At 41.9% G+C, this 26,187-nt stretch overlaps 1 long non-coding RNA gene across 4 annotated transcripts in view; it reads left to right on the top strand.

The window, feature by feature from the left end:
* LOC140700259 (uncharacterized) overlaps positions 1-13,531 on the top strand; it is a 432,091-nt gene extending 418,560 nt beyond the window's left edge. For all 4 annotated transcript variants that reach the window (XR_012078630.1, XR_012078629.1, XR_012078637.1 and 1 more), the window contains 2 exons: positions 8,184-8,335; positions 13,302-13,531. This is a non-coding gene — a long non-coding RNA (uncharacterized lncRNA). The remainder of the gene's footprint in view (positions 1-8,183; positions 8,336-13,301) is intronic.
* The last annotated feature ends 12,656 nt before the right edge of the window (positions 13,532-26,187 follow it).

Raw genomic sequence — 26,187 nt, forward strand, 5'->3', positions numbered from 1 at the left:
TATTTATACAGTGGAATACTACTCAGCAATAAAAATAAGAATAAAATAATGCCATTTGTAGCAACATGTTTGGGCCTGGAGATCATCATTCTAAGTGAAGTAAGCCAGAAAGAGAAAGAAAAATACCATATGATCACTCATCTGTGGAATCTAAAAAAAAAGAAAAGAAAAGAAAACCAAAACACTAATGAACTCATCTACAAAACAGAAACAGATTCGCAGACATAGTAAACAATTTTATGGCTCCAGGAGGAAAGGAGATGGGAAGGGATAAATTTGGGAGTATGAGATCTGCAAAGGATAACCATTATATCTAAAAATAGATTTAAAAAGTAAATGTCCTCTGTATAGCACAGGGAACTACATTCAATATCTTGTAATAGCCTTTAATGAAAAAGAATATGAAAATGAATATATGTATGTGTATATATATATATATGCACACTTGACTGGGACATTATGCTGAACACCAGAAACTGCCACATTGTAACTGACTATATTTCAATAAAAAAATAATAACATAAAATAAGATGTCCATCTGACCATACCATTCCTTGGCTTAGTGCAAGGATCTGTAAACTCTTTCTATAAAGGGTCAGATAGAATATGTTTTATATTTTTTTAGGCCAGACAAAACCTCTGCTGAAACTTCTTGACTCTGCCCTAGCAGAACTAATGAAGAGCCAGACACTAGTATATGAACAGCTACGGCTGTCTTCAATCAAACTGCATCTACAGAAACAGGCAGCCTCCCAGATGTAGCCCGTGGGTTGTAGCTTGTCCACCCCTTCCTTTGACTCACTCCTATCTCCTTAGTATGAAACTCCAGACCTCTTCACAGTTTGAACCCCAGCACCTAATTGATCACTCTGTGCCTGCCCCCTACCACAGCCTCTGCTCCTGCCAAATGGGACTTTTCCATGTAACCTAAATACACCTTGGACTTTTCCAAGGCTGTGTCTTCTTATGTGCTGTTCACCCCATCTGAATTGCCTTCCCTTTCATCATCAATGAAATTCCTACTTGCTCTTCACATTCTAGCACAAATATTTCCTTGCTATGGTCTGAGTGTTTCTGTCTCTCCAAAATTCGTATGGTGAAATCCTACTGCCCATGGGTGTTAGGAGATGTGGCCCTTTAGGGGTGATTGGATCATGAGGACGAAGCTCTCACAAATGAGTTAATGCCTTTATAGAAGAGGACGAGGAGCGCTCCCTTGTCCCTTCCACCATGTGAGGTACAATCAGAAAAGTCTACAACCCAGGAAGACAGCCCTCACCCAGCCACACTGGCACCTTGATTTTATACTTCCAGCCTCTGAAACTGGAAGAAATAAATTCCTGTTGTTTATAAGCTACCTAGTTTATTGTATTCTGGTTACAGTAGCCCAGACAGTATAAAATGCTTCTCAACTCGTTTTTTTTTTAGTTTTGCAATACTTGATTATTTCAAAATGCTGGTTATTTCTGTGCCCATCTATTCCAGCAGAGCCTGAATTTGTCAAAAGCAGGGACCATATCCTTATTATTCTCTGGAACCCAGCTCTCAGGACTAAGGAATGTTTAATAAGTGAAACAATTTTGTCTCAGCACTTTCACTGTAGCACGTTTGCAGTTCATGGCAAGTTGGATGGGGGCCAACGTCACTACTCCAGGGGGTCAAATCTGGTGAGTGGGGCCCCCAGCAGAAAGCTCAGGAGGAAGCAGTGCTGGGAGTCACTTAGGTAGAAGCCATAGAATTCCAACCAGCCTGGATTACAGGAGGCTCCACTGTCATGTGGAGGCAGATACAATGGTCAGACAGACAGACAGACAGACACGGACAGGCAGCTCTTCAGAAGCCCATTAAGTAGGCTGAAGGGGGTGGGAACAGATCAAGATCAACTTCTAGCACTAGGAGGGGCACTGAAGAGTCAGTCAGAAAGTAAGACAGAATGAAGAGAATAGAGAAGAGAAAAAGAAAGACCACCAGCTTGGGAATCAAGGTGGCAAAGCTCTAATTCTTCATGCCACTCACCAGTCCATTGGGCCCCTCACTACTCCATTCTGCTGGCTTGGATACCTCTGGATCTTGAGTTCAGTGTTGCCGAGCATCACAGCTGACATTGTCTGGGTCTATGATCAGATGGGCCTGAAAACGACAACAACTTGCTTGGCCCAGCTGAGGAACCCCAAGCCCCAAAAGGGTCTAGAGACCAGCCTTTATTAGGGTCAATATTGCCAGTAACATGCCTTTCCTTTCTTTCAACATGGTGCTACCATTTTATGCTGTGAATTGAAGAAAAGAAAAGGAAAGGAAAGGGGAGGGGAGGAGAGAGGAGGGGAGGGGAGTGGAGGGAGGAAGGGAAAAGAAAAGAAAAAATAACCCACCATAGTCAAGTCCTTTTCACTGAGATTCCTTTTAGCTTTCTTCTTTAACCTTCAGTACCCTCTCTGTGAACACCTCATGGAGCCTCCTTCTAAGCTTTTTGGATTCTGGGGTTAGAGTTCAGCTTCCCCACGCCAAGAACAGACAACAAAGGCTGTCTGCCAGGGAAGATTTACATATTCAGCAGCCCAGCTTCTCCTGCCTCTTCTCCATTAAAGACCGAAGGGGCTGCAGAAGCCTTGATCTCTGAGTGGTCTACGGCCAGGAGGGGGAGAGAGAAAAATGCTTTGCTGAGGACCCAAGGGAGGACTGAGCTCTGGCTGCCTGAGTCTTATCAAAAGAAAAATGGTTACAGAGATTTTATTATTTTTTTTTAAATAAGTGATGCAAGAAAAAAAATCTTGCAAGTGAGAATATAAAATTAAATTTGCCAAATATGCTGAGAGTTGGTCCTTGGAGAAGTTTTATCTGCACTGCATAGTCAAACACATCAACTTTCGGGGTGCCTGGCAATTACTGTGTGGCATAGATTCAATTTGTTCTTGTGTAGACAATATTATCTGGCACCAGAAACTGAAAACCTCAGTACATATTTTAGTAAACACAATTCCAAATTGTGAGGGAGGACTTCTGGGGGATCTTCATGGATGCTGCCAACAGAATCAGTCCAAGTCTCCCAACTGGTAAGACTTGTCAAGCAGCCTGGGAAGGGGCAAAGTAGAGAGAGCAGGTATCTCCCAGGGTTTTTGATAGATTGGCATTTCTCAAATTTTGAGCTGGAAAGTTTGTGGAAGAAAAAACCTGAAATACACTAGCATGGCATATCCATAAAGACCAGAAAGCCAGTTTTATTTCACTAAAATGAATTTTAGTTATTTTTAGGGAATAATTTTAGGGAATAAACACACCCATGTTCACTTATCCAAAACTGTAATAATTTCATTTGGAAGAGCGATATGGCATAGTCCTGGAGTCTCCGCCAGTTTCAGGCAAATGTCACATACTGTTGAGGGGAAATTAATATGGATGTTCAAATATGCTGCCTGTTGGGAGAAGAAGATAAACCTGACTCACTCCTCCGTTCACTATCTGAGTTCTCTAGACCTTTGTCAGATGCCAGGTATGGGGTGTCGGTAGCCCCAGAGCAGCTGCCACTCTGTTTGCCAAAGCTATGCCTTCAATAGATGCTTCATTCCAGATGACCACATGTGACCATTTCAGTACTGTTTTACCACTGGGTACTGTAGGTTACCAGTGTCCTATTCTCTAATGGTAACCTGAGCTTTACTACCTTCAATTCTGCCAAGTCACATAACCTATCTCAGATTTACATCCTGGGGAGTCTGATGCTGGTAACCACTTGTAGTACCAAATATTATCCACCAGGAATTAGCTGTTGATGACAAGACTCCTTTAACAATGTCTGAGAGATTTAATGTAGGGAATTATTAGGGGAGATAGAGGAGCAGGCTGTTGAATTGATCTGTAAGACTGATTTCTGGAATAACACCATAGAATTGGCTACCAGAGGAACTACTGCCTATTTCAGAAGAAAGACGCTGAAGGCCAGGAAGGCACTGCAGGGACTCTTGGTTCCAGGGTCATACTGAGGCTGTAAAGTCAATATCAGCAACAAGGTGCCTCCTATGTTACAACCTTCCCTCACTAACTTGGGTCTGATTCAAGGGCTCCCAAGTACGTCTGAATGCAAAACCAAAATTATATCCAAAACCTTAGCTGCAAGGGAGTCTAGGAAATGCCACTGTTGGTTTTCCAGTCTCTGTAACACAAAAGAAAAAATACTTGAAGGAGGTAGCCAGCAGATGTGAAGGTAGCAACCTGCAGTATTTACTTCTCTACAACCATGAGTGCCATCCAAGTTCTCTAATTATGAATCAGCTAGCCAATTATTTGTTGAAGTCTTTTTGTGCACAAAGTACCTTATAGGATACAGATATGTATGCGGTGTGTCTAAAGTAAGATGTTCATTCATTTCACCTGAATTAGTGCAGGCGGAGTGAACGTTCACCTTCGAAGGGGAATCCTTTGCAGATCTTACATGATTAGTCTTGCCTCAGAACTTTTCTGGGTCTCCTGTTAAGAAAGGCCTCTACTTCATAAGATGCTCTCAAATGTACACTTGGAAATCAGGCTCATACTTTGAGTACTTGTTGGAGTACTATCTTATGATTGCTATGTGCCAGGCACTGTGCTATGTCTTTTACATCCATTATCTTTCTTCAATTGCACAACAAGTTGCAGAATGAAGGACGTGCTATTACCATTTCCATTTGACTATAAGAAGTGGAAGGTCAGAAAAACTAAGTGACTTTACCAAAGTCAAACATTTCCTAAGTGTCGAGGTAGAAGGTGGGAACTGAGCACTTTGTGGCTTTGGAGAGCGTTCTCTTCCTGTAATATTACATTCCTATCCTAACATAAAAGAATAGAGTTTTTCTTGTTACCTGATAGCCCAGTATATCGCTAGGACTTGGATCCCAGTGACTTTCAACTCTTTCCAAACAGGGCATCCTATTGTGCTTATTTAAAATGTAGACATGTTATTTTTACACCTTGGTACTACTTGACCCCTGTAGTAAATAATTTGTTCTCTCCTTCAATTTCTTCTATTCTGATATAATATAATATTGGAGTTGAATACAAGAGTTCAGTTTAGTTTTGATTCCTAGCTCAGTCAGTTGCTAGTAGTAAAGGCTTGAGCTAGATACTTATTCCCTCTTAAGCCTCATTTTTCCCAAAAGTAAAATGGTGACAATAGTAGAACCTACCTCATATGGTTATTTATAGAATTAAACAGATTAAATCTGATAATCTATTGAAAACATTGGCATACTCTCTGGCAAATAGTAAACACTTGAATAATTGTGAGATAGTATTATCAATCATATACAAAACTCTGAACTTGGTACCTTGAAAGTTCTCACCTTTGCTAACTCAACAAACACTTACCAAGCAATCTTACTGAAGATTAAAAAGTAGTCTGGTATGGTTTCAGCCCTCTAGCTGCTCACCATGTGGTGGAGGAGACAGATCTACAAGTAAATCATGGAGGTGAAAGTCTATAGCGTCCATCCGTAGTACGTATCTAACCTGGCAACAGTGCAGGCATTGGAGAGAGTGGATGGTTCTACTTGGCTGTAATATCCGGGGAGGCTTCGAAAAGGTGATGCTTGAGATAAGCCTAGAGAGATTGCTTCCAAAGGGTGAAAAGAAAGGGAATTGCGTGCAGAAATAAAAGTAAGAATAAAAGTAAGCTGACATGAAGGGAAACAGAGGCCATGGTGCAAATCTCAAGCATGGGGTGGGAGGCAGGTGAATTCAGAATCTGGTTGGGAAATCATCATAAGCAATTACATGCAGTGTCAGCTAACATAGGTTTAAGCCATATAAATCCCCTTGCTCCATGTGACCCAGCCCTGCACAGACCCACATTCAAGGAGTCTGGTTGCCAAGAGGTAGTTAATGGCAATCTATTTTTTTTCCCAGCTGTCTTACTTTAAAATGTCCAATAATTCCTAACACTTTTTTTTTTTTGGTTTTGTTTTGTGTCCATCTCCCCAGAGTCTCACACTCAGCCCCTACAAAACATTCCCTTCTCTCTACTCCCGAAGTCCCTGCACGCAACTCCTCCTTCCTCCACATCAGCCACAACCACCCGCCAGGCACCTGCTTGGCTCACAACTGCCGGCCAGACCAGGTACGGAAATAACATGGAATTCTCAACCTTGTTGTGCTACAAAACAGCCCAGAAGAGACCCTGATGCGCTGGTGGAGCTAAAGTGGTTTTGAAGAAAAAGAAGCTACCTCTAGCTCAGGGGCTCATAGAAGGCCTCGGGCAGCAGCTGGCACAGGAGTTGGAATTAATCGGTTTGAGAGAATTTGGACAGATGGAAAAGGAGAAAGAGGCCATTTGGGGGCAGGAGGATGGAGGGTAATGGACTCAACATTGATACCTCATCTCCATGCACTGGGGACGGTTGGGTTCCCTTTGCTCTCAGCGTGCCTGAGCCACAGGTTTCCTGACCAGTCTCAGCATTTTGGAGGTGGAAGGAACCTCAGATACCGCATTGTCCTGCCCACTGGCTTTAACGATAAAATTAAGGCCCAGAGAGAAAAGGTATACCCAGATTCTTGCTTAATTCCAAAATTTACTTTTCCCAAGACTTACTTCTTTGACCAGAGTTCCAATCTAGGTTCATTACCCCCCAGGAAGCCGTGACGTTACTGGTCATGAGTGTGCATATATAGTCATAAAAATTGTATGAAATAGGCAGGTGTGTGTTTGTGTCTTCCTTTTAAAAAGGACTGACTCCCTGGGGTGTGTCTTTCAGGATTCGCTTTACCAGGGATGGAAAAGAGGGGAAGGCAATATGGAATGAGAGGTTTTTTAAAAAAATTTTTTGGCAGGAGGAAGTAATTGGGTTTATTTATTTTTAGAGGAGGTACTGGGGATTGAACCCAGGACCTTGTGTATGCTAAGTGTGCACTATACTGCTTGAGCTATACCCTCCCCTTGAATGAGAGTTTTCAGGGTTGGGATGAATGCTAATTCTACCTTGGCTCTGCTTCTTACCAGTGTTGTGGTGTTGCCCAAATCACTTAGCGTCTCTGAGCCTCAGTTTCCCAATCTATAAAATAGAATGTGTAGTCGCACCTTCCTCCCTGTGTTGTCGTAAGTCTCAAACATGCACAAAGTACCTGGAAGAGGAACTGACACTGAATTCCCCTGCTCGGTCGCGGGTGGCTAATATTATTAATTTCGTTGAACAAACAAATTTTGCAGGCACCTGGCAGCAAAGACATTCTAATATGCTCAGTGTCCACTTTAATCTCACTTACTGTGTTTATTTTGTCTTCTGGGCCAAGGTCACTATTGACGGGCAAGGGGTTCAGGTGGCAGCAGCAGCCACCTGGGGTCTTCAGACTGGTTCCTTCCCCCAGACGGCCATGCCACACAGCCCTCAGCGGGGGTGGAGGGCAGGGCTCTGTCAAATGCACCTGGCGTGGAGTGTGTGGGCAGCAGAGTTTGCACAGCCTCCGTCCTGGCTGGGCGAGGTGAGCTGGCAGATGTGGGCTCCCACACACATGTTGCCCAGGAGAGAAGCAGTCACTGGTGTCGGGATTTGCTAATTGCGCTGCCTCCTAGCACATTTTCACACAGCCCTGGAACAGCTCTGGCAGTTAACAAAGGATGCTTCCTGCCTCTCATTTTGTGGCGATTTTTCCCCCAGGGACAAAGCCTGGCTCAGTTATGAGATCTGGTTTTCAGAAAAAGGCTCTAGTGCTGTGCCTGGTTTTCCAGCTGGGCTGCTCTCAGACTAGAAAGAAGATCAACTTGGCCAAATCCACCTGGCAGCCCAGGAGCTCAGGAGCGCTGCTCCTTCCATTTGAACACCAGTTTCTTCCACTAAACCTTCTCTTTCAAAAGTAAGACATATTGATGATTTAGCTCATTCTATGCCAGAGAACTCACAAAAATACCTGCACATCTTATAATCTAGCGTGTCTGCTACAGTATTTCTGCCTCTATCTTCCAAGCATGGCTGTGTTTCACCTTGGGAAGGGATAGCATTTGCACAAGTGGATTTTGTTTCTTGGGGCTCAGACACCTTGTGTGTAAAATGTGGATAATACAGCCTATTCCTTCACAAGGTGAAGATGAAAGGAGTTAAATTATGTAAATTACTTGATACTGCGCCTGGAGCATCGTAAGTTTTCATTAAATGTCCCTGCTATTATTTCATGTAACTTGTTGCAGAACAAATAAAGTCACATCTCTTTTAATATTTCTCAAGCTTCCTATATGCCCAGATTGCCGAGAAGCCCAGAGTTTCCTGCAGGGGGCCCTCTCCGTTGCTCCTGAATGGTCCGAGAATGCTTAATCAGCACAAAGGAAGCAGCCCGGTTTGCAGATGATTTGCAGAGAACTCGAGAATCCAACCAGCAGGTGAGCCTCCATTTTTCCCTGCTCTTGCTTCATACAGGATTAACCTTGAATTGGACCCACGTTGTCTCATGAGCCCATGAATTGCTGCAGTGATGCCAATGCTGGTCCAGCAGTGGTTTTTCTAGGATATGTAGTGGCGGGCAAGACAGTCTCCATCCCCAGTGGGATGCAGGTCTTTGGTCCAGGATGCCACCTCAGAACTCTCCTTCAGATATGGTGACCCTTGAACTGCAGACACTTCTACTGATCCTCGTGTGGGTTATAGCTGTTTAGTGTTAGCTTCGCTGGGGCCCATGCAATCATCAGAGAGGTCCTAATAACGCTGAAACTTACCATGCTATCCATGGGCTCCTTAGCCTCCATGCAGATACACTCTCCATCACCCAGTGACTGGCTTGTATATTGCCACTGATACTGTTCTTTATCTTTATATGCTATTTCCCCAACTAGAGCTCAAACATATTGGTATTTGAGAGGGAAAAAAGTAACAGGGTCAAGTTGAGGGACTCAGAACACTGTGGAGAGGAACTGTGCAGACTCAGAATCCAGACAGTCTGTGTTCTAATGTAGTTGCCTCCTGTGCACCCTTGGGCAATTTACTCAACCTCTCGGTGTCTCCATCCCTGCATCTGAAAAATAGGATTTCCAATGATAACTCATAGGCTTGTAGGGAGGATTAAATTTTTTGATACACGCAGAGCACTGAGAACAATGCTTGGCAACTACAAAGCACTCCATAAAGGCGATCTATTAGAAATATGAGTCCTAGACCCATCGCTACTTTGCTTTGTGACCACGGGCAATTCATTCAGTCCCTCCAACTTTGGCTTCCTGGTATGTAAAATGGAACAGATGGGACTCCAGCCATATGCTGAGTCATAAGATCTGGTTTCCAGCCCGAATCTGCCCCTGATCAGCTCTGGATATTAACAAGTAATTCTGTTTCATCGTGTCTCAGTATTCTCACCTATAGAACAAGAGCGCAGGATCAGATCGTCTCTAGAATCCTGTTAGTCTAAAGATAGATGTTTCTATTATCTCAATCTGTTGCTGAGTACAGCTTAATATCAATGATCCTTTAAACCCCTAATGTAGTTTTTATTGTTCATATATAATTACAATTACTGCATGGGGTTGTATCAAATGGAAGTACACGTAAAGTCTCATTTGCTACTTACGAGCATCCTATAAGAGCATAATACTGGTGAGAACCACTGACATCATGTGCCACATTCTGTGTTAAAGACTGCACATGCCCTACCTCCTTTAAGCTTCACACTGGCGTGGTGAGTTAGCTAGTATGTATCCTTACTCCCTGTTCTGATGAGGAAACCGAGGCTCAGAGGTTCAAGCCATATGCTCAGTGGTACACACCTAGCAAGTGATGGAGCTGGGGTTCAAGGATGAGCCTCTCTGACCCAGGAGGACACCGCTGTTCTGCAGATGGGCAGTTATTAATGAACCTGGCTTTCCGAGGGAGACTCTGAGCTCAGCCAGCAAATAATGTGCCCAAGTTCACTTGTAAGTTAGCGACGCAGCAGAGACAAGAAGCCAGGCTTTTCCTTCCCTGTCTGGAGTGTTCTACGCCCTGCAGCCTCTCAAACCAGCTAGCTTGTGGAATCAATGAATACAAATGAGGGCTGATTTGTATTCATTTTCCACTAACTGGCAGATTTACACACTCTTGGCTGCACACCTCCAACAAACACATTCTCGTGCAGATACTGTCTGGGCTTCAGGGACCTGCCCTCTCTCTCTGACTCACTCTCTGGCCCTGGGAAACTAATAAAATCGCACCCTCTGTGTGCTTCTCAGAAACAGACTCCAAAGGGCCTCAGTCAGCACTGGCGGGGCAGTGACAGACGCTACTGCCTTCCCTAATAGGAAAACCAAAGATGGAGGTCCCTGAGTGCAGATGACAGACCACACAAGACAGAGCAAACCATGATAAATTCCAGGACCAGCAGCAGTTGTGTGAGGCTTTGAAAGGAAGTCCCCAGGCTACTTAAATGTGGAATAATATAGAAATTAAGTAGTGCAGCATTGGGGGAGGGAGGGAGGAATTCCTGTGTTCCCTCTGTTTAACGTTTTTGCATTCATGGGGTACCTGGCATTTTGGTCCCAGGTCTTAGGCAATATCCTTGAAGGAGAAACTCAAATAGGAAGCTCTGTTCTGCTTGAAATAAGAGAATAAAGATTTTATTGGAAAAATTAGTAAATTCATTAATGAAAGATAAGTTATCGAGCTGAAGGGCCAGATACAGGCTTAGCACACAGTGTGAGTTCAATGGATGTTTGTTGAATTAATACATCTCTTCTTTTAATCACGTAGCTCCTACGTGGCTGCAGTAATGCCGGGTTAAGTGATAGGATTTACAGGTCGGCCAGTCTGAATCCGAACTTTCAGGCTGCTGCCCACTTGTTCTATCATCCTAGAAGGGTTACTGTTGACTCTAATCTTCATTTTCTTTATGTGGACATTTATTTGCAGCATGTTTTTGAATATTAAGTGAAACCTATATAAAATAATTCAGTAAATACCAGGTCCATTTTGACAGATTTGAGCACTTCAACCACAGGAATGCAACTGAGAAGAGTTGCTTTAAGCTGTACATACCCTTTGTTCATGCTTTCATTCAACAAACCTGTCTTTTGGGGAAGCAGGTCTGGCCTTCCCCTCAGACTGGAGGGAACGTGTAAGTCAGCTGTGAAGAGCAAGGTTCAACCTGAACACAGTGGACACAGTGTGACTGGGGAATGGTTCTAAGTTGGAAGCCTTGCATGTTGATGTAGTTGTCTTTTGGGGGCCAGAGAGCAAAGTCCTATCCCTACACATGGGGTTGGGCTTCCCTGAAAGCAGGGGACAATCTGCCAATCTAATGAGAAGCTGTAGATCGTGGGGGTGGGAATGTGGATGCAGAAGGTGGTCCCTGATCTGGATGAGAATAGAACCTCTTCTTCCTTCTAACCACTGGGCACCTGGGGCTTCAGGACTGGGAATGGGGACATGCACAAGGATGCTCTCATGGTGGAAAGAAAGGGTATCCATGGTCCTTCGACTGTGAATATAGCCTGGAAGCTAGTCAAGGAGAAACCCAGTGAAAAGTTTCATAGGGCAGGTGTGCAGAGCCACATCTCAGAGGTTTGAGTTCCACAATGTGCTAGTGTAGTTAATGTAAATATGAGTTTTGAGCTACTCATGTGAATGTGATGACAGTGTGCCTTCCCAGCTAGGAAGTCCAGGAAAGCTACCAACAGAGAGGCTACGTTCATTTTTACTTCATGGGCATTGAGAATTGCATTAACAGACTTAATTTCTGTAATCACACAGGCTTCTAGAAAGCTTGGAGGAAAATTTTTGACCAACTCCAATATTCATTGAAAAAATGTTGACTCAGTGCCTACTCTGAGCCAGATTTTCAATGTCTGCTTCCTGGCTGCACTGTTTTTTTCCTCTCTTTTTAAATTTTGTTTCTAATTTATGCTATCTTGTCTTTTTTATGTTCTCTTGTAAGACGCCTGAAATTCTTTCTGAAACAAGGCAGGGTATAATTAAACACTGTGATACAACTGCCGAAGGAAGCTGACACCATCTTAAGACACATTAATCATCATTTCTTCCATTCAAAGAGTTTTACAATTTACAAAGAAATTTTTATATCTGTTATTTCACCTGATTTGCATAGCAGCACTCTGAGGTAAACAGGGATTATTTTCCCCACTTTATCAAACAGGAAGTTGAGTCTCAGTGTAGTTAAAAGAATTGCTTCCAGTGGGTGGATCCTGCACTTGAATCCATTACAATCACACTTACTCCAGTTTTCTTCCCATTACACCAAGCTGAGCCATGTATATAGAATGTAACAGTCTCCCTGTACCCAAAGAGACCAGACCACATCTGGAGTGTGGTGTTCAGTTCTGTAAGCTTCGTTATATTTGTGCAGGAGGATTACCAACGTGATGAAGTGCCTGGATGCCATGTCACATGGGAATTTATCAAATGGCCTGGGAATAAGCCTGAAGGATAGAATTCTAGGGTAGGCATGTTACCTGACTTAAAGGATTGCACCATCTTGCAGGGCACTCATTCTTAAATTCTTCAGATTTTGAGCTGATGGATAGCTGACAGAGGAAGCCCATGAGGTTGTACCAGCCTATTGATAGCCTCTCCAACATCCATTCTGCCTGTGTCAGCAAAGACAATTTTGATTTCACAAGTGGAAATCCCAACTCAGCAGTTAAATAATCAGGGTATCAGGAGTCGTGGGTGGGGAAGGGTCCAGGCAGGGCACTGCCAGGAGCTCGACAGCATTGCTGGTAGCCAGGTCCCTTCCTTCTCTGTTTTGCTACCAATAGCAGTAACTTCATTCTAAGTCTGACCACTGTTTTTGTCACAAAACAGCTGCTGGTGGCAATCAGGACTATACACTTTCCTACTTATCTTCCTCAAGGAGAGAGGAAAGCCCCTTCTCTAAGCACAGGATACAATCCTCTTTATCTCATTGGTTCACCTTAGGGTATGGTGCAACCCCAAGCCAATAGCAGTCACCAGGGGAGTTCCATGCACTGATCGCGTTAGGCTAATCAGGAATTAACCATGAAACTGGCCCAGGGATAGAGTGTCTTCCTCTGGGTCACATGAACTGCGTGGACAGTGAGTAAAATGGACACGAATAAAATCTGGTTTCTGCTGGAAGGTTAGAAGGGCTGTAGAGCTGCCAACTGTGTTCATTATGCTCGCCTTCCCATAGTCTTGGAGCACTTGACTTGGGTTCAGTCCGCCACCATATTTCACTATCCTGGCCCCATGAATTATTAGGTCTTAAGCCCATCTAGTCAGAGTAAGCCTCATGTCTTTTGCTTGATTGGCTGGAATAAGAGCTCTTTCTCTCTTCCTCTGTGTAATGATGGTGTGTGGCTAGAAGACCCTAGAACTGCTCTTTTTTTTTTTTTCCTTATTACAAAGGAAAAGCAGCCTGAGGAGGGTGCTGACACATGGAAGATGTCAGGGCGAGGAGAATTCCTGCGAAATGGAACAGAATCCTGGGGACACTATGGATTTCTGACTCAAACTATACCTGAAACTCACCCTAAGGCCGACTTTCTCAATTACTGAGTTGAAAAAGCCTCATTATTTAAAAATCCAACTTCAATTGTACTTTCCATTTCTTGAAACATGGAGAATCCTTACTGACACAGCAGAATCCAGTTAAATCAATTGAAAATGTTTCTAATCAACAGAACTGCCTACAAAATGAAACAGGCTGCATCCTGTGCTCTTCTGTCTTCCATCATTGGAGGTGTTCATGCAGAGACTGGCCAACCATCTGTCCAGGAGGCTATAAAAAAGATTTCTACATTGATGGGAAGCTGAAAAACTACCTTCTAAGAACTCTTCCAATTCCAATATGCTAATACCCCTATTAAGTCAAGAAGGAAATAGAAAGTGTGCTAAACCATGTATAGTAGAATCTAAATCAAAGCTACTTGGATGAAAGATAAAGTCTTTTCCTCTAAAGCAGAACTAGAGAAGAGGCAGGATTCATTCATTTGTTCTTTGATTCATTGATTTATTTCAATAAATGTGCATTTGATCTCCAACTATGTGCTAAGCACCAAAGATAGAGGAATAAACAATAACCAAGAGCTTATTTTCATATAACTGACATTCTAGTGGTCATGCTGTAGTGGAAAGACACGGGCTTTGTGTTGAGAAATATCTGAATGACAGTCAAAGCCACTATTAGGCAAGTAACCCTGAATTGGCTTCTCTGATCTTCAATTTCTTTTTTTTATTGAGTTATAGTCAGTTTACAATGTTGTATCAATTTCTGGTGTATAGCACAATTCTTCGGTCATACATGAATATACATATATTCATTTTCATATTCTTTTTCACCATGAGCTACTACAAGATATTGAATATATTTCCCTGTGCTATACAGTATAAACTTGTTTATTTATTTTATATATACCTGTCAGTATCTGCAAATCTCAAACTCCTAGTTTATCTCTTCCCGCCCCTCTCCCCACTGGCAACCACAAGTCTGTATTCTATGTCTGTGAGTCTGTTTCTGTTTTATATATAAGTTCATTTGTCTTCTATTTTAGATTCCACATATGAGTGATATAATATGGTATTTTTCTGTCTCTTTCTGGCTTGCTTCACTTAGAATGACATTCTCCAGGGAAATCCATGTTGCTGCAAATGGCATTATATTGTCATTTTTATGGCTGAGTAGTACTCCATTGTATAAATATACCACAACTTCTTTATCCAGTCATCTGTTGATGGACATTTAGGTTGTTTCCATGTTTTGACTATTGTAAATAGTGCTGCTATGAACATTGGGGTGCAGGTGCCTTTTTGAATTAGGGTTCCTTCTAAATATGAGCCCAGGTGATCTTCAATTTCTTCATTGGTCAAATGGGAACTGTAACACTGACCTCATATGGTAGCATGAAGGTTACACGAAATAGTGCATATATGTAAAATATCTAATAAACACTAGAAACAAAGCAATTAATCAATAAATGGCATGTCCCTTTCATAGCTGGAGCACTAACAGCTAAAAGGGAAAACTCCAGCATTTCATCTTCTGCGTGACTTCCATGAAGCTCAGATATGGTAGAAAGTGGAAGGTCATGCAGAACTCTGGAAGAAATTGATTTGAAATGGATCCGATCAACATAATTTGAATGAAAGAGGTGAGCAGAGTCCAAGTTCATTTGTCTATTCATTCAACAAAAATGTATTGAATATCTCTAATGAATCAACAATTATTCTAGGTGCCTGGGACCTAGCAGGGACCATAACAGAAAAGTTCCTTCCCTCGTAGGGAATACTTCCTTCTACTGGGGGTAGAAATAGAAGAAATAAAATAAAAGGGAATTGTCATAAAGCCACATGGCACTAAATGCTAAATAAGTGGTGCTGATGACTGGGGCTAAGGAAATGGAGAAGGAGTAGAGGGAGGGACCCAGGTGTTTGGGAGCCAGTGCAGCCTTGAAGGGGAGTTTGGGGAAGATGGAGCTAAAGGACGGCATGCCTACAGCCCCCGTGGTATTCCTTAGCAAAGGCAAGACTGCAGTTATTGCTCACCAAGTGTGGCATCTATTTTGAAAAAATCTGCAAAGTGATTGCAGGCGAGGGGTTGTTGATGAACCAGTGCATGGACATGTGGGGAGTAGGGTCATTTTATAATCAAATGGAAGGTTTCAGCTGAGTTCAAAGCCTGGCTTTACTACTTAGTAGGTTTCTTTGAGCAACTTGTAACCTAGGTCATAGAGCTGGGATGAGGATTAATTGAAAGAAGTTCTGTAAACTCAGTACATAGCAAACTTGAAATAAATTGTTGTTGTTGTTACCAGGTTATCACGGCACATTGACCAAGTACAGGCAAACCTCATTTTATTGCATTTCACTTTCCTATGCTTCACAGATACTGTGTTTTTTTTAACAAATGAAGATTTGTGGCAACTCTATATCCAGCAAGTGTATCAGTGCCATTTTTCCAATGGCAATTGCTTATGTCATGTCTCTGTCACATTTTGGGCATTCTAGCTATATTTCAGACTTTTTTATTATTAGTGTATTTGTTCTGGAAATCTGTGATCAGTGATCTTTGATGTCATCACTACGACTCACTGGAGGCTCACATCATGTTTAGCATTTTTTAGCAATAAATTATTTTTAATTAAGGTATTTACATTGTTTTTAGACACAGTGTTATTGCACACTTAAAGACTAACATGGAGTATAAACATTACTTTTACATTCACTGGGAAACCAAAAATTTTGTGTAACTCTCTTTATTGCAATATGTGCTTAATTTTGTGATCTGGAACTAAATCTGTGGTATCTCCAAGGTGTGTCTGTATATTCGTTTTTCCATTGTTTCTGTAACGAACTGCCACAAACTTAGCAGCTTAAAATCACTATATCATATATATCATTTGTAAATATTTTCTCCCATTCAGTAGGTTGCCTTTTCATTTTACTGATGGTTTCCTTTGCAGTGCAAAAGCTTTTAAGTTTGATTGGTTCCCATTTATTTTTGCTTTTGTTCTCTTGCCTGAGGAGACAGATCCAAAAAAAAATATTGCTAAGACCTATGTCACAGTATACTGTCTTTTTTTTCTTCTAGGAGTTTTATGGTTTCAGGTCTTACATTTAGGTCTCAAATCCATTTTGAGTTTATTTCTGTATATGGTGTGAGAAAATGTTCTAATATTATTTTATATGTAGCTGTCCAGTTTTCCCAACACCATTTATTGAAGAGACTGTATTTTCCCCCATTGTATATTCTTGCCTCCTTTGTTGTAGGTTAATTGATCATATATGTTTGTGTTTATTTTGGGGTTCTCCATTTTGTTCTGTTGATCTAGGTGACTGTTTTGTACCAGTATCATACTGTTTTGATTACTGTAGCATTGTAGTATAATCTAAAGTCAAGGGGGATGATATCTCCAGTGTTGTTGTTGTTTTTCCCCCTCTGAATTGCTTTGGCTATTCAGGGTCTTTTGTGGTCCCACACAAATTTTAGGATTATTTGTTCTAGTTTTGTGGAAAATGTCACAGGTATTTTGATAGGGATTGCATTAAATCTGTAGACTGCTATGGGTAGTATAGACAATTTAACAATATTAATTTTTTTTATCCATGAACATGGGATATCTTTCCATTTCTTTGTATTGTTTTCAGTTTCTTTCATCAGGTCTTATACGTTTCAGAACATAGGTCTTTCACCTCCTTGGTTAAATTTATTTCTCAGTACTTTTTTCTTTTTGATACAATTGTAAATAGGAAGTTTTCAGCCAAACACATTTTCTGCCTTTTTCTCTCTCTCTCTCTTCTCCTCCTGGGACCCCTATAATGCAAATGTTAGTATGCTTGATGTTTTCTCAGAGGTCCCTTAAAATATCCTTATTTAAAAAAATTTTTTTGTTTCCTTTTGCTGTTCTGATTTAGTGATTTCCACTGTTCTATCTCCCAGGTCACTTATGCATTCTGTATCACCTAATCTGTTGTCATTTCCTTCTAGTATATTTTTCATCTCAAGTAGTATATTCTTCAGCTCTGACTGATTCTTTTTCATATTTTCTAGTTTTTTTTTTTTGCTGAAGTTTTCATTGTGTTTCTCTGTTCTTTCCCCAAGTTTATTGAGCATTTTTATTACTGTTGCTTTGAACTCTTTATCAGGTAAATTACCTCCATTTTTGTTAGATTTTTTTCTGGGGTTTTATCGTGTTCTTTCATTTGAACATATTCCTCTGTCTTCTCATTTTGTTTTACTTTCTCTATTTGTCTCTATGAAATTAGGCAAAATAGTTACATATCTCCGTGGGAGCATCCCTATGCAGTCTGCATGTGATCAGCAGCTTTGGCAGGAGAGCTGGATCTGCAGTGAGCATGGAATGCATCTTCTCTTGGGGTGTGGTAGCAGCTGCTGCCTTGACAGTGGGTGGGGCTGGAGTCAAAGGGGCTAGAAGCAGAGCCATGTCAGAGTCAGGGGTTCTCCTTAGCTCATTGGCAGTCAGTGCTCTCTTCTGGGGCAGGACCAGAGCCAGAGGGGCTGAAGCAGCATCTCGGAGGCCTTGGGCTTCTCTCCTGTGTGATGGCAGTCTCCACCTTGGTCAGTGGCTGAGTTTGGAGCCACATTTTTTAGCTGGATTGGCTTTTTCCCCCAGTGTACATGTTGCACATGATGGCAATGGCAGCCTCCTCCTTAGGGAGGGGCAGTACTGGAGCAGGAGTGGCTGAAGCAGAAGCCTGATGGGGGCTGGGAGGTATGCTGGGGTGGTCCTGGCAGGCCAGCCAGAGCATCATCAGGCAGTTTCCAAACTACTGCCTCTCCTGGAACTGGGAGCAAACAAGTCTGTGCCCATGCTCTTCAAGCGTGGAGTCTCAGTTCCTCATAGACGCCTGGTAAGCCCCACTGGTTTTCAAACAAGTTGAGGGGGCTCATCCTCCCACCATCTATGTCAGAGCTGAGAACTCCTCACTCCTTAAGGAGAATCCTTAAACCTGCACCTGTGATACCCACTTCCTCTTTTGGGTCATGTGCTAGAGGTGTGTGTCCTGAATAGACTGCTTTTCCTCCCCTCCTACAAAACTCCATGTGGTTTTTTCTTTACAGCCTTGGCTGTAGAAGAGCCATTCTGCTAGTCTTCAGGTCATTCTCAGCAGGAGTTGCTCTATATGTAGTTCTGATGTGTTCATAGGAGGAGATGAGCTCAGGGTCTTCCTACCCTGACGTCTTGATCTCATCTCCTGGGGAGTCTGTTTTGAATCCTGGTTGAGATGCAGAGACCTGAGAAATTCTGAAGACATGATAAATAAGGATAATGACATGTGTCCCACAAAGGAATTATCTGAGGATTACAGAAGGTCATGAATTTAAAGTTCAGGCATAATTCCTGAGCGGTGGAAGACACCCACAACTTACTTAGGCCAGAAGACTTATGCTCATTTTAAAAAGGTAAATGAAATATGTTATTCTTTTTTTTTCACAACTTTTCACCCATTTTGAGCTTCTAATACTCTGCTGACTAATATTTGCCTTTTCTTCTTTAATGAGCTGTTTCCCTGAAAGAAACAGAGATAAAGGAGAAAAAAAACAGAGTGTAATTTTCTCATCGTAATATCAGAATTTTACAACTGGCCTCAAACGGTCAGCCTGTCTCTTCCTTGCTAATCTTCTTATTCCAAACATGTCTAAAGAAGTTCTTTTTGACTAGTGTGCTGCTGGCACAGGACTAGACAGACAGATCAATGGAACAAAATAGCCCAGAAATAGATTCCAGTATGTATGAGAATTTAATACGTGGTAAAGGAGACATCACACATCAATGAGAAAAGGAAGGATTATTTAATAAATGGTGCTGAGACTTCTAGGTAGCAATTTAGGGGGGAAAAATCAATTTTAGGCCCTTACTTCACATCATGCAGAGAAATCAATTCCAGATGGATTGAAGAATTAAATACAAAAAAAATCAAATCTTAGAAAAACTAGAGAAAAAAGAGAAGTGAATAAGAATCCAATCTCCAGAGAAGTAAGAAATTTCCAAGCTTAGAGCAATAGAATAAAGCACAAAGGAGAAGATGAAGAGATTCAACTATTTACAATATAATTTTTTAAATCTTGACACATGGACATTCAAAGGCTAAAACCAGATTGAAATAATAGTTGCAACACATATTACTGTGTTAATTTTTTCTATAAATGACTCATAACAATTAATATAAAAGAACATCAAGACCTAGATCAATAAGTGGGCAGACACACAGAATATTCACAAATGAGGAAAATATATTCAAAAAGCAAATATGGGAAAAGATAAGGGCTCACTAGTAATTAAGAGAATAGTCTTTAAAAAAAAGAACAAATTTTTAAAACTGTAGAATTGGCAAAATTATTATAAAATAAGTATTTTCAATAATAGTAAAGGTGTAAAGAAACTCAGCAAATGGTGTTGGGAAAACTGGACAGCAGCATGTAAAACAATGAAGCTTGAACACTCCCTTACACCATATACAAAAATCAACTCAAAATGGATTAAAGACTTAAACATAAGACAAGATACAATAAACATCCCAGAGGAAAACATAGGCAAAACATTATCTGACATACATTTCAAAAATTTTCTCCTAGAAGAAATAAAAGCAAGAATAAACAAATGAGACCTAATGAAACTTACAAGCTTCTGCACAGCAAAGGAAACCAGAAGTAAAACAAGAAGAAAACCTACGGAATGGGAGAAAATTTTTGCAAGTGAAACCGACAAAGGCTTGATCTCCAGAATATCTAAGCAGCTCATACGACTCAATAAGAAAAAAATAAACAACCCAATCCAAAAATGGGCAGAAGACCTAAACAACCAATTCTCCATGGAAGACATACAAATGATCAAAAAGCACATGAAAATATGCTCAATATCACTAATTACCAGAGAAATGCAAATCAAAACTACAATGAGGTATCACCTCACACCAGTCAGAATGGCCGTCATTCAAAAATCCACAAATGACAAATGCTGGAGAGGCTGTGGAGAAAGGGGAACCCTCCTACACTGCTGGTGGGAATGCAGTTTGGTGCAGCCACTATGGAAAACAGTGTGGAGATTCCTCAAAAGACTAGGAATAGACTTACCATGTGACCCAGGAATCCCACTCCTGGGCTTGTATCCAGAAGGAAATCTACTTCAGGATGACACCTGCACCCCAATGTTCATAGCAGCACTATTTACAATAGCCAAAACATGGAAACAGCCTAAATGTCCATCACAGGTGACTGGATAAAGAAGAGGTGGTATATTTATACAATGGAATACTACTCAGCCATAAAAACCGACAACATAACACCATTTGCAGCAACATGGATGTTCCTGGAGAATGTCATTCTAAGTGAAGTAAGCCAGAAAGAGAAAGAAAAATACCATATGAGATCGCTCATATGTGGAATCTAAAAAACAAAAACAAACACAAACAAACAAACAAAAACAAAGCATAAATACAGGACAGAAATAGACTCATGGACAGAGAATACAGACTTGTGGTTACCAGCGGGGGTGGAGGGTGGGAAGGGATAGACTGGGATTTCAAAATTGTAGAATAGATAAACAAGATTACACTGTATAGCACAGGGAAATATACACAAAATGTTATGATAATTCACAGAGAAAAAAATGTGACAATGAGTGTGTATATGTCCATGAATGACTGAAAAATTGTGCTGAACACTGGAATTTGACACAACATTGTAAAATGATTATAAATCAATAAAAAATGTTAAAAAAAAGAAACTGCCACACATATCTACTGCATGGAGTAGTATGAATTTGTGTAATACGTTTACAAAACACTTTCATAATTTGTACTAAGACACTTGAAAAGATTTGGGATAATTTAAAAGCTGTATTTCCAATATTCAGAATCTAATCTAAAAATATTTTTAAATGTTGGAGTAAGAAGAGAAACAGAAGGGGAGGGACCCATTAGCAAGGGATTCTCTGCAGCATAATTTATACTAATAAATTACTATGAATAACATTAATAACAATAAGGAAATTGAGTCAGTTATGATACATTCGCCTACAGTTAGTAGGTATATCAGTCAGGGTTCCAGAAGGAAACAGATGATGAGTTCAAGTTAGAATAATCTGAGACAAGTCCAGGAAAGCAATGATTTACAAAGTCATGGACAGAATATAGGAAAATTTATGACACAGATCTAGTAAAAGAAATGCTGTTGCACCTCTAAGCCTCATGAGGTGCAGGAAAGACACAATTGCCAGAACTTGCAAAGAGCATGTTGGTGTGGAGAGGTTCACGTTGGTAGGAGCTGAGACTCCTTCAAGCCAAGGGACAACCTGGGTATTTCTGGTGTGGATGTATCTTATTAAGATTTGTGGGGTGTTTGATACTTCCTGCTAACTAGGAGATATATAGATAGGTAGATAGATAGATGGATAGACAGATACATTGGGGTAAATCTTGCTGGCCAGTATACAGTTCCCTCCTCTTCCTGTTGATTTTTCAACATAGGAATCCCAAAAGCCCAGAGAATGGTCTCAGTTTACAAATCATCAGAACCATGACTGGGAACATTTCCTCTTGGGTAGTAGTACCTAAAAACCCACCCAGCCTGAGTTTACCAGAACAAGAAGCATAAGTTCTTCAAATGGGTCATTAGGTGTCATAGTGAGGGCACATTCCCACCTGGACCAATGCATTCTGGCTGTGTGGTTTAGCAACTGATTGGTGGCATTTATCACATACTGTAGCCTAGGACCCCAGTCACCCAGGGACTGGCTCCCAGATGGTGCCTAGTGAGAATTTAATAACCATTCTATCATCTTACCTAGCCAGTTGCTTCTGAGTAGTGGAGAAACTGGGAAGAACAGTGAAGATCATGGATATGAGTCCATGACTATTCTTTATTTGCTATAAAATGAGTTACTCAGGCAAAGTAGATGGTATTTCAGACATCATGGTAAGGATAAAGCATAAGGTACTTTTGAGCTAAGAACATTGGTGCTAACATCAGTTTGGGCAGATAAGGTAAATCCATATTTGGAATTTGTGCCCAACTCTGTTACAGCAAAAGTTTACCCTACCTGTGAAGGAGGGTGTGCCAAGCCAGGACTGATAAGGGGAAGTCCATGATGCTGAGATCATGATGGTCTCCATCTCTGCTGTCATGGGTACCACTTTGTATGTGGGCCCATTGAGCAAACCCTAGAGTGTCTATGGACTGACATCCATAAAACATTCTTTTTTGTCCACCTGATTTATCAAAGCTTCCTCTGCAGTGGATGCCCACAGACAGGAATTCACGTAGGATGTAAATGTCTCTCTGCCTATACTTGGAGGCCTAGGTCTATCCTTCCTTGCAGATCTCTTTGTCCCCATTCTTCCAATTTTGTTCTTTTGGGGGTGGGGGGGAGGCAGTAAGTAGGTTTATTTATTTATTTATTCTTAGAGGTGGTACTGGGGATTGAACCCAGGACCTCGTGCATGCTATACCCTCCCCTGCTTCCAATTTTGTTCTTAACCCCAGGTAGCCAGCCGACGCATTAGCCACTGCTTATGAGTCCATGTAGATCTGATGCTAGGGCCATCTTTCCTTCCCCATGAGCTGGACAACCAGGTGCCGTGCCTGAGGCTCTCCCCATTGGACTACTTTCCTCCATTGCTTTTGGAGTCGTCCCAGACTGGGGCTGAACTGTAGCAGCCACCCGCTTCCAGCTTATTCTCTCATACTTTGCAGACCCATTATTAAGCCAGACCCACACTCTCCCCTCTTCCCTTAACTGGTCATAGGTCATAGGGAACTCCTCATGAAGGCAGTAGATGAGCTTCAGAGGAGTCTTACCATCTGTAAACGTGGCTTACTTGTGTCTCCAGAACAGTTCAGGCCTGGCCTCAAGTATTCCACATGTACTTTATAGTGAAATGCTACTGTGCGTGCCAATGTCATGCTCCAGTGAATCAGGTGACATCGAGGTCATGATGAGCCTCTCAGGTCCCACAGCTACTCGGTGTCTCATGGCTAGACATTCAGCTTCTACCTGGGTCCAGGAGCCGCTTTACAAATAGAGAATAATTGTCACAGAAGAAGCCCTCATTAAAAACCCTAGGAGTCAAGCACCTTTGGGGGTTTGCCAGAGGCTCCATACAGTATCACTTTGCTGTCAATGTTTCCAATACCATTCAGGCTTGCAGCATCAAAAAAGCTCTTTACACTTTGCACCACAGACTGACTTGTTACAGAACCTGATTTTGCTCTAAGCCCTATTCAGAACTGTCACCATTATGAGTTACTCAATAAGTGGATCAGAGGAGCATGGCCAAATGCGATGTATGTTGCCTGCAAAGCACAAAAGACCCACCAAGTGCTCTGCTGCTTTCTTCGTGGTGAATGACTAAAGGCACAGCAAGCACGCTCTGACTTCAATGGCAGAACGCCGACAAGCATAGGGCCACTGGACCCTAGAAACTACATCAGTGTGATAGGCATTGGAAATTTATCAGGATTTGTCTTCCACCGTCTCATGCGGGTATATCTTAGGAAGGTTTGCAGGGTGTTTGATACTTCCTGCTAATCAGGATAAAATATATATATATTCCAGGATTGGGGGGAAATGACAGTTCGGTGTTGGGGCTACAGGATCTTTGTAAGACATCCTTAAGCCAAGATCCCATATGTTATCTTATCTCTGTAAGGCCCCACCCTGAGGGGTGGACCGTGATGACATTTCAGTTTTCTGCATATTAGCATCAGTTGAGACCCAGCATCTAATGGCCATAGAAGATGTAGGTATTATCTTTTTTTTTCCAGTTTAATCAGGCTGATATGTGGCTACAGGTACCCTTGGAGAAGGTTTTGGGGAAGATTCACATTATACACGTGGAAAAAACACTGCAGGATTTTTCTTCAAGGAGGGCCAGTCTCACCCACAGTTGTTAGATTGTGGGCATGTGAATTGGCTTAGGTTTAGGGACTAAGTAAAAGGCTGATAATCCCCACTGTAGGGACTCAAGTCATATTTCTGCCCAGTAGCCTTAGAATTTTTACTATATATGTAAGACAGCACCTTCATAGATTGCTCTATATTTAAGGACACTGTTATCAGTTAAGCACCTTCACAGATCCCTGAGAGTCCAAACATTTTGATGATCACCCTGTATTCCTGTAGCTATCCTGGTACCTGCACCCACTTTGTTTCCAGTGGTTAAGAGCTGCCACCTAGTTTATGCCAGTCTGGGATTCCATTAAAACTCCATTGTGATCAGGAAATCCAATTCCAAAATCTCCAGCCCACGGAAGACAGCCAACACAGTGTGCTTCAAAGATGCTGCTGCTCCTCTCACCAGTGGATCTCCTAGTGTCTTGGAGAAGGATGTGTCTTCCATGTTTGTGAGTGTATGGTTAGAGACAGTCTGACTGACTACACATGATAGACACGTTCTAACATTCCCTTCTCCCTGAGCCTTCAGACCTCCTCCTCTGAAATATACCCAAAAAAAGTTCCAGTATTTGAATCTTATTAACTAACACTCTTTGAACCCAAGTTTCAATTATCCAACCTGGGAGATGATGGCTGCCTAGGGTATCTGGCCTAATTAACACATTAAGTCCCAAATCCTAGAAGGATGCTTCCTTGTCCATGAATTTATCTCATTAGAACTTACTACTCTATCCTCCTTGAATGAGCACCCCTGTAATTCGGTCCCACACATGCTTCCCATGACCCTGAGACTTTCCTGATAAATAAGCTCTCTTGTAGGACAGGCCTTGTACTTCACAGTCGTTGCTGCATTGGTTCTGGTTATGTCCTGGAGACAATGAGATGTTCTGGCAGTGATTCCTGAGATAATCAGCATCTGCTTCCAAAGCAATTGCCCCTCAGATGGCAAGGGTGTTGCTGGTGGCTGGGGAGGAGGAAAGCACGGGGGTAGAGATGCTTCTGTAGACAAAGAAAGTTCAGAGGAATCGGGAATCTGAGGATTTAGTTTTCAGTCTGAGCCTCATCCATGTCTGCCAAATGTCCTCATCCCATCTCTTAGGATTGCATAACTTTTCCCACCATGTCTTACCTACGGTGTAGAGTGCGCCAAATGTGCCGATGGTGGTGCTACAAGCCCTGCAACCTATCACAGAGACATTTGGCTTGGTCCTCTTACAGCAGTAGATGAGGGGCTTCTTCAGACATGGAATAGAGGCCTCCTGATTGTCCATCTCTGCTCTCAGCTTGGTGTTTAGAGCTTGCATAGTCTCCTTTTCCCAAATAACACTTTCTAGGGCCATCAGACAGGGCCATGTGAATTCACAATATTTGTGGTCATTATCATCACGACAACAAAGTGTCACAAGCCCTTAGTTTCCCTACAACTTTTCCTTCATCTTCACTATTCTGCACTATTGATGAAACAAATAACCATGTGGCATGTCACCGCTTACCGTGGATCACGCATACCCCGTCTCCCCTTGGCAAGGAGGTCATCCCTATGTTAGTCCAAACACATAAGCCACTCAATTCCAGAATCCAATATTGAGGGCCTCTATTCCGGGACCTCTTACAATACCATTTATTGTTTTAATCAGAATCCCAACAGGAGATAAATGGCAAACTCTACTTAGGCTAATTTGATACAAGCCTGATAAATGGACTGCTTAAGAAGATGAGAGGACGGTGCAGTCTAACCACCTAGTGTGTTACCCCAGGATAGTTGAAGCCCTCAGTCTGAAGGGGAGAGGTTTCTAGAACCTGGAAGGAGGAAGTCATGAGAAGAGCTCCTTGACAGGTGCCTTGATCTTCAGCTGAAGAATGAAGTCTGCCTGTGGTGA

Source organism: Vicugna pacos, chromosome 12, assembly GCF_048564905.1.
Source record: "Vicugna pacos chromosome 12, VicPac4, whole genome shotgun sequence".
Taxonomy (NCBI): Eukaryota; Metazoa; Chordata; class Mammalia; order Artiodactyla; family Camelidae; genus Vicugna; species Vicugna pacos.